Raw genomic sequence first — 10,082 nt, forward strand, 5'->3', positions numbered from 1 at the left:
TTTTTTTCCCTGCTGTTCTTCCCCCTTGAAAAGCAAGGTGGGCAAGACGTCTCACGAAATAATGTTTTTTCCTCATAGAAAACCAAGAGTATATAGGTCAGGTTTCACCTGACAAAAAAATACTTCACGGCAACGCCAATTAGCGCCAATTCACACGTGTTTCTGCGGTTGCCTACTGCTTCAAATATGCAAAAAGTTTTTGCATATTAGAAACATATCATCCACACTCAAGTGACGTTATATTTGAATGTGACAGTAGTACAGCTGCGTCTATTGGAGAGTGGATTGACATTCAAAGGACCCTATAGGGTACCGCCATCCAAAATACAGAAAAGGTAACCAAGGTTCCCGGAAGGTGCTAGTTCCTCTATGTTATACTTGGGCTATAGCAGATCTACAAGCTAATTTGCAAGGCGTCTTGTGACCTTGCAGATCTGCTATATTTTTTGTTTTATAAATTTTTTCTTCATTTTTTTTAAGGGATTCGGTGTTGAAACACTTACAGAAAATGTTCACCTATAATGACGTGGTTGATCACCACAGCCCAATGTGTTATTTTCATTGTTGTCCTGTCCTGTGTCAGGTAAGCAGCAGCAAATAACCTAGAAGTAAAGGGTCCTCCACAAACCTCGATACTGGAGGGTGTATTCCATAATACTCTGACTCCACTTTGAGGCCCACCGCCTCCCAAGTTAACCTGGGGCACGGCACCGCACTGAGGGTGACCCCAAACCCACCATAGTGCTCTGACCTTTCTGAAGAAGTATGTGCACATGTCAGTTTTACTGTAAATGCATGCTGCTATGAGTGTAGCTGGAATTCCGATCACTTTCTGTACTTTCTTGTGACCAATACACAGCAACTGTATATGGATATGGATGCAGTACGGTTATACTGCACTGCAGGGCCATCTGTCTGTCTGTCTGTCTGTCTGTCTGTCTGTCTGTCTGGTTGTAAATCATTCTGTTTTCATTGTGATTCAAAACAGTCCTTTAAGCCCCAGAGTGAAGCAACAAATGCATTCAATTATTTATCTCACATTTAACATTCAGCGTAATTCCTTCCTTCAGTTTAAGAAAGGCTCACAACAACCGGAAATTCCGTAGGTTTGCCTTTTTGTTTGACAGAACACTTAAAGCAATATTAATGGTAACTAGTTGTCCGAGTAGTGGACCATCCATTACTCAGACCATTTAAATGATAATTTGACCAAGAAGCAGGTGGTGAATAATGGCAGGTTTGTATTTATCAACTCAAGCACTTCATTGTGTACTCAAAGCAGTGGCGTCGACTAGCTGAAGCACCCACACACATAATAGAACCCAATATAGCACCCGCTGAACTGACTGAAGCTCCCCTCCCCCTGCAGGTCCCTCATTTTGTCACGTAGGCACACAACTCTCACACCTTTACGGGGGTGGTTCCCTGTTCACAGAACAGGTATTCAAATGCTAATAGGGTGGCTTTTGTTTCACGCTGCCAGGTAGAGTATACATACACTGCAGTACAGCCTTTCTTTCTCACTTGTCTGACTTGACTACGATGAAGCCAAGAAGAACAGATTAGTCCAGTCGACTCTACAACTCGCCGCCGCCGCCAAGTCCCCGGTGCTCGCCGACAACGATGCTGCCAATAATGCCTTGATAAAAGTGCCAGCAGCAGCCAGCACCGCCCGTGAACCATCCCTGGGGGGAGGGGGGGCACCCACACCAGTTATAAGAACTTTCCGTGCCTGACTCAAAGGATTACTCAAAGTGTACCAATCACACCATATAGGCAACAAGGAATTAAAGGCTGCATGGACCAATGATGGAAGATTATTTCAGTAAGATATTCCTTACTGAAATAAAAGTGGCGATAATAAATATGTTACAAGTAAAAGTCCTGAATGCAGGATTTTTAAATAATAATTACAGTTCCAACTTCCAACATAAAAGTATTTATTTTGAATGGTCCATTCACAATTATTTTCAAACTAAAATAAATAAATAGCAGATCTACAAGCTTGCAACACGTTGCCGGATGTCCACAGAGGGTCCGCTTTGTATCCATGTGCCGGCACATCTGTCTGCATACTTGTTTTGGTGACTATAAATTGCACTTGAGAATGTCGCTAATGATGATACTACAGCGTCACACAAAAGTAGCATATCTGCAACATTGAAACGCGAAGTGACGTGCTTCGAGCTTGTCGATTTGCTATACTTTTGCTTACTTTTGAGTTTGAATGCTGAAAATAACCGTTTTGGACATAATGATCGAGGTTTCCACCAGACAGAGACGATATTTTGTCTGGGGTGGCCGTGACTCAGCATCTGGGAACCCAGTTTCCTGGTTCCTGCCTCCCCGCAGCTCCTCATTGTCAAAGTGTCCTTGAGCAAGACACTGTTCCCACGATGCTGCGTGATGGTTGCCTCTGTCGTTAATGTCTGCGAATGTAATAAAGGGGCTTTGGATAAAGACACAATATAAATGCAGGCCATTTATACCATTTAGCCAACAGGTACCACTACAACAATGTATAAATTGTCCAAAATGAAACACCATTCACCGTTCATTCATTGAGAATAATGGGCCACGCTGAATAAGGTCTGTTGCTTAGAATGAGTTGATTGTTATGTTCTGAGTAGCTATTATAGCATGCTAAAATGAACGACCTCTCAGGCGTCGCAGCAAAGTGCTACAGGATAGAAGCAATTACCCTCAATTGTGTCCTTGTTGGCGAACAGCGGGGGCTACCGCGCGTGTTGAGACCAGTCATCGTTCAGATTGAGTTTGCTGACACAATGGGCATTCCCTCCCATATTCTTTTGGGTTTGAAGACATGTCATTGTTAAAGGAGGGATATCCACCACATGAAAAACGTGGCACCTACCCATGACAAATATGAATTCAATACATTACAACAACATACTGATGGTTGGTTGATGTAAAACATTCGGCCAACACTACAAATGCCCTGGGGTTTGATTTGCAAAGGGAACAACACAGAATAGGCTGTTGTAGCCTAAATGCAAAGGGAAATAAAAGCCTGGGTGCCGAGGCTATGGCGCTATAGTGATTCTAACTGGTTGCTTGTTACCCTTGCCTGGTGAAACGCTTCACCGCCATGGCTGAATAGATTTTTTTGCAAAATGATTACATTGGAGCGACATTTTTAAAAGGACAAACAAATCAATTAAACAAAATGACTTAGTATAATAGTATTATGTATTAAAGGACTGACTGAATCCTCCGTTGATGGTGTTGTTTCATGTTACACAGCCTCTCCTTCCTGACTGGATATTCAGGCCACAGGCAACAATTTGCTATTAATTTCCTAAATTGAAATGTAACGCTTTAGAATACATTATAACTCTTCAATTGCTTCTCACACCGCTGTGTAAATAATTTCCCTTTTTTGTGGGCAGCTTCGCCCGTTTAATTAAAACAATTGCCTTCTTTATTACACACATCAGGTCATTTTCAATTTCATAGCTTGACGCTCCGTTGCTGAGATGTTTGGACCTCATGACAGTGCCATTCTTCTTGTGGATTTAGTCTTGAACTTTACCATCCATTAAGTCAGTGGTTCTCAACCTGTAGGCAGGGTTAAAATACTGTCTTTTTTTTTACGTTGGCCTCACGACCTGAAAAGGTTCAGAAGCGCTGCACTGAGAGACCAAGTCTCAGACCGTGGTTTTTTTTAAAAGAGTTAACTCATCAAGGGGTACATTTGTCCTGTACAGACAGTCCTGTGGGGACGACGACAAGGGAAAGGCCATTGTCATGTTTTGTCACATTGTCACAAAATGGAGAAATTCCTTGTCGGCGGGGTGCGGGACAAGTGCCCAGATTCTTTAGTTTCCACTTTGCTGGCACGCTAATATTCTTTAAAGCTGCACCCTTCCTTCCTGTGCAGAGGAACCCTGGATTGTGTCTTATCCCCCTTCCTTTCCTCCATTCATATTATACATGCCATTAGACTTCTTGCGCTTAAATTAAGCTTGCAGTTGTAATTTTTCATTACAGGATGATCCCTGAGGGATTTCCTCAGCACTCGCAGATGAGATATTGTTGATTTCAAGAGAGAGAGAGAGAGAGAGAGAGAGAGAGAGAGAGAGAGAGAGAGAGATAGTCTCGGAATGCCCTGAAATCCTGTCTTTGAAACATTCCATAGAGATTATTGGGAGCTCAGCTGTGGATGGCGACGTGCTCTTGTTTCTGTGAGACTATACTGTATAGCAGCGTGCGTCCTGCAGTCTGGTGGAAATGCAACCGTGTCCTCTATGAAGTATACTGTGAAAGCATGCATTGATCTGGGCCACCATGTGCCACAGCACCATATTGGATGGAAGGCCCAAAGGGAATGGGTCCCCACTGTTGAGAGCAAACCTTTTTCTCTCTCTCTCCACAGAATAGAAACACGGTGTGCTCCTATAATACACAAACATCAATACTGTGCATTCACTGTGTAAAACGCACAACACTGGCCTGGGCCTGCTTAGCGGTCCAGGCACCTTGGCTGGTAATCCAGCATGGCAGTGTGCCGCGGGTTCGAGTCCCGATCACAATTAACCTTGCTGTGTGTCTTGCCCCCCATCTCTCTCCCTTGAATTCCTGGGAGACACATACTGTACACTGAGTACACGTCAAATCAGTCCGACATGTTAATACAGTACAGCTCTGAGTGTGTCAAAACGGTCCCTTAACGGTTTCACTTTTACACACACTTGTCACTGCAATCCAGGACTTTTATCAATGAATAAAACTGTTTTTGAAGTGAACCAGTGGTAGAGAAACCCAAACTATCACATATCTGCAGTGGTTGGAGGTGGCTTCCCCCTGCTCTACCAATGAGGCATCATACACAGCACGTACAGAACGCATGTTCAGTGTTTTGTCTGTGTTTGATGGCCGCCTCAATGCTTTTCCAATGGGAGTCACATGGTTTGACCAAATTAACATTTGTGTTTGATTGCTGATTGCTGCCCCCCGCCCTCCATCAAACACAAATGGTAGGTCAAAACATGTGACTCCCATTGGAAAAGAATTGAGGTGGCCATCAAACACAGACAGGACACAGAACATGTGTTTGATACGTGTGTATGAGGCCTTTGGTGTGTATGAGACCGTTGGTTGGTTTGTTATTAACAATGTCCGGACATGATTGCAATAGCTATAGGCTTTTTCATATCATGGTTTTATGGCTAATTGTATCCCATCCTATAACTGTTATAACAATACAATACCAATGCATGGTCTACATTCTTACATTCTAAAGGATGGACCAAACAATTCCCCTCATGGGAGGTTGAACAGCAACACAACATTAATGCATGCAGCAGAGACCTAATGTCGTTTCTGTCGGGTGGAAACCTCTTAAGTCCAAAACTGTTACTTTGCAGTAGCAGATCGACAAGCTCGAAACGCGCCATTTCGTGCCGCTTTTCGAGCTTGCAGATCTGGCACTTTTGATGCTTTTGTGGGACACTGTGTAGATTGATCAAGTAGGGCGTTAAGTTGCCAAGACACACAACAAGTAAGAATGGAGATAAGAGGTTATACTACCCGACAGCAGCGGTATGCAAGTGAAAGTGTTGTATGGTTTACATCTCTAAGTACACACAGACACACAGTCACGCAGAGTGATAGACCACTTCCTGGTGTCTGTTAAGAATTCAACACATTCAGCCATCCTCTCTCTCTCTCTCTCGTCTCTTCCATTTGCAGCATGCTGGGGGACAGAGCATCCACGCATCGCTCTGGCTGCCTTTTCCCCCTGAAACACTTCCAACTGGTTTCAAATATATATGTTAAGGTCAGAGTTAAAAAACAACGAGGTGTTCTCATGATGAATTGCATCTAAAAGTTCCAGCATGCTGTGCCTTTTTTTTTGCCGAGGAGAGTTCAATACGCTATATACCCAGGTGTTAAAACAGGTCATTTATGCATAATTTTCCCGGTTTACTGTTGCAGCAAATTGTTTTTCACTGTGCATTGGAAATCACCACTACCACAAGTGTTGGAATATGACAGCTTATATGACATATAGCAGAGTAATTCTAGTTTGAAAACCTGAATAGCATAAATATTCCGGTTGTCTTGTCTGTGAATTGTGTCTAAAGTTTCATATTATTGTATCTGTTAGCTAGCCATGATCCTATAGCCAATGGTGGAATGAAGTACTCAGATTTTCTTTTCTCAAGTAAAAGTAGCTGGTGGTTATCAAAACTACATTTGTTTCCAATGTGAAGTGTTGTGGATGTATAAAGTACTGAAAAAACGAAAGACTCAAGTAATATGAAATACCTCAAAATTGTACTAAAGCACACTACTTGACTAAATGTACTTATTGTTACTTTCCCCACCGCTGGTTGTCTCCCCCTGTTAACAGACTGTGAAATGGTCTTATTTATTAAGTATACAAGACAAACAAGGATAGAGAGCATTTGTGACCTACAGTTAGCTGTATCCTGTGTGTACTTACTGTAGCACCCTTGTACTGTGGACTTTGGTGACTCACTGCTTTGATCTGTTCTGTTTACAAAGACTCTGCTATAAATTATGTAGTACATGAATGTATTAGTAGTTAGTTTCACTCAACGAGGCCAACGTTTCACTCTAGCAGGCAGTGATTACAACAGCTGATCCCGTGGCTGTTGTGGGCCCGTTCGGTCATGCTGTCAGATCAGCCAGCCTTTGATGTGCCCCCACCTGTCTTCCATTATTTCCTTTTTATTTATATATTTCAGGATAAACACACGGTTCACCTGCATTCTGTCTCTCTCTTTCTCTCTCTCTCTCTCTCTCTCTCTCTCTCTCTCTCTCTCTCTCTCTCTCTCTCTCTCTCTCTCTCTCTCTCTCTGCATGATAAAGCACAACAAAGCTGACAAATATCTGTAGTGGTGTTATCAAAAAAAAAATCCATTGCGGGAGATTTTCGGCAATTGGTCTTTTATAGTACTTTTGATTGATCAAGTAATCACGTTAGCATTGGGCTGCTAGCTGGTGTTGTCAATAACACTGGAGCGCACTATCTTGAACCCACGCCCGTTCTATCTGTTTCTTTCAATGGCCTTTATCTCCAATTCCTAGTCCCTGCAGATGGCATTTCTGGTAGTAGTCCTTTCTGATCGTTTCTGATTGGCTCTTCAAAACAATTAAGGGTTGAACGGGGAAAATGATAGCATGAATTACCTATATCGAAGTTATTAATAAATCTTGGTGGCCAAACACACAAAAAATGTATTAATAAATGTTTGCCTCTGAGACGTAGTGCAGTGGAAGTATAGTAGGTCGGAGAGGCGATTATTGTTGGTATCAAGAGTGTGGAAGTTTATTCCAGTTTCTTAATGCGCTATACGAAGTGGAAGTATACCGTGTTAAAATTACCATAGTTTAGCCATGTAGGAGTTAAATTCCACCACTGACTGGTGCATAAATGCCTTTAGTCAAGGCACGCTTTACATACTGTAGAGTTCATGAAACATCAAAGCTTGTAATCACATACAGATTAGTACGGGGAAATGTTTCTGTGAGGGGATGGAAACACAGAGGGCTAAAGCATGCTTTGATTCACTCATGACACTGCATGTTGCCATATAAACATATATGGCAGGAGTTTCCTTTGGAGTGAAATAAAGCACTTTTCATGTTGTGAATGCAACAGAGACATAAGCCTGATGTAATGACCATACAACATTTAATTTTGTGGGGGGGAAAAAGAAAACCACATTCTTAAATATAGTAACATATTCAGTTTTCTTTTTCACAGAATCAAAATTTTATAGTCATGATTCACCAGGAGCATGGGTTGATTCTACTGTATATAGCCTAGGCTTAAAATAATTGATATAAAAACTTTAAACACTAACAAACATTATGAGGGGAGGAACTTTTGATGCCTGTTTTCCCAATAATAATGACTACAGATGGACATCCTGACACGACTGTGACAGAACCAAACAAATATGTGTGTCTCGCTGAGATTTCAGCCCTTGATCTCCTCTGAAACGCAAACTTACTGAGAGGGGCTAATTTGGGCGAGGTCTCGTTACGAAGATGGCCTTATTAGCGTGTGGGCTCAAGGGCAAGCTAACACAGTGGCGGCCATGTTTCAATCGTTTCAATTGAAATGGGCCTCGAGCCTCCAGGTGCCTCCCGGGTTTGTTTGTTTGTCTGTTTGTTTGTTTGTTTGTTTGTTTGTTTGTTTGTTTATTTATGTGTTTGTTTGTTTGTTTATTTATTTATTTTGCATTGCATCGCAGCCTCCCAATCAGCCTTGTCAATTATTCAGCCTCATCCTGTACGTCCACTTACCACTAGTTGGCAGCAGCTAATAATCACTGCAGGTACTCCACCTGGCTGTCATGCCCTGAGTATATATGATATACTGCACCGGATTTCTCCTCCCATCCACTTGCATTAAGTTGCTCAAAAGCGCATGAGGCGATTTCACTCCTCCTTCCGGGTAGGAACAGAGTGCATTCGGGGATGGATTAATTGGGCCCAAACACATGAATGCGCTGCAGACTATCATTGCACACGTTCACGTGCGTTCACGCATGAAACAGCGTTCACGCGTCGTCATGAACGTGCACAATGATAGTCAACGGACCAACGCGTTCATGTGTTTGGGGCCAGCGCTGAAATAACAAATTCGGCCACTATGTCCATTTCGCCTCAGGGTTTCCTCCGGGTGCCGTCTCTATTCATATATATTCTAAGGTCATGCCACGTTGACCTGTGTTGTTTGTTTGTAATTGTTCCCACTTCCCTGTGTGTGCACTCACTGCACTAGCAGAGAGTTGCGATTGCATCATTGTATATAGGCTAGGCTGCTGCCTCCCAGTTATACCTTACAGTAATTTCAAGACAAAGTAAAATTATTGTTTAATCAAGCTGCTTTTGTGTATTTTTCTACTTGGCTGTGCTGTATATGCTGTTCATGCTTTGAAGTCCGATAATACGATGCCTATAGCCTGCCTGCCTGTCTTCCTGCCTTTATCTCTGGGCACCTCCAGCTCCTGCTCACTCTGCAATGTGGCTTTCATAAATACATCAACATGTGTAAAATGAAGAAAGAAGATAAGGTTGAGATGGGCGGATGAGTGGGTGGGTGGTTGTTTTCGGGTAAGGGCAGGAGATAATTTTATCGTCATGTGTTTCCCAAAGCAAGTGGAGCCTGTAAATGTGATGAAGCAGCAGCCTATTCAATTAGCTCCAGTCGTCCACAGCTGGTCCTTGGAGGCTCATATCCACAGATGTGCTGTATGCCCCAACAACCCCCCCCCTCTCTCTCTATCTCTCTCTCTGTCACTCACACAAGTTAAACTATATAACTCCGTCTTGATCACACGACTAAAGAGATAATGTTTGTGTGACAAAATTGGTAGGAGTAATGACAGAGCGAGGCTTTAATAGTAGGTTAATGTGACTTTTCAAATGATTGTAGTGGAGAAAAAAGTACAAGATTGAATTGCCTCTGAGAGTCAACACAACAACAGGCTGGTAATCAGATGCTAGCCGAGTGAGGAATAGACAACAGAGTGAGAGACAACGTACAGCTAGGAATCAGACATCGTCTCACACCTCTACTTCATATTGTTCAAGGACAAAGAGTCACCCGGCCTAAGCCCTCCTCTGTCCTCTCTAGCGATACAAAAGAAAACTCACTAAAACAAACACCTACATATCATCGCTGTCGGGAGGAAACCACCTAACTCCACTTTTGAGGAGTGCTATTGTTGATTGAACACCCTTTACCTCTGTGTGTTGGTGATACAACATTGGAACCAATGACAAGTATTAAAAAGAGCTTCGACAAAAACCTCGTAACTCCACTTGAGCTGGAAGTTTTTTTTTTTAATTTCTTTTTTAATTTCTGTTTTCAAAACAAATAGTGAAAACAATTAAGCTCACAACGGCTCACACTGTGAGCTGATACACACCATGAACTGACCATAGACAATATTCCCTTTACAGCTCTCTTTATTAACGAATATAAGTCGCCACAATCGCCAGCCTATACACGTAGGACTGGACAGAAAGAGCTAGTGCAGAGAGTACAGACAATACCATAGCCTACTAGGCTGTTGCGC

This window comes from Protomyctophum bolini, assembly GCF_963924005.1.
Source record: "Protomyctophum bolini genome assembly, chromosome: 1".
In the NCBI taxonomy this organism is placed as follows: Eukaryota; Metazoa; Chordata; class Actinopteri; order Myctophiformes; family Myctophidae; genus Protomyctophum; species Protomyctophum bolini.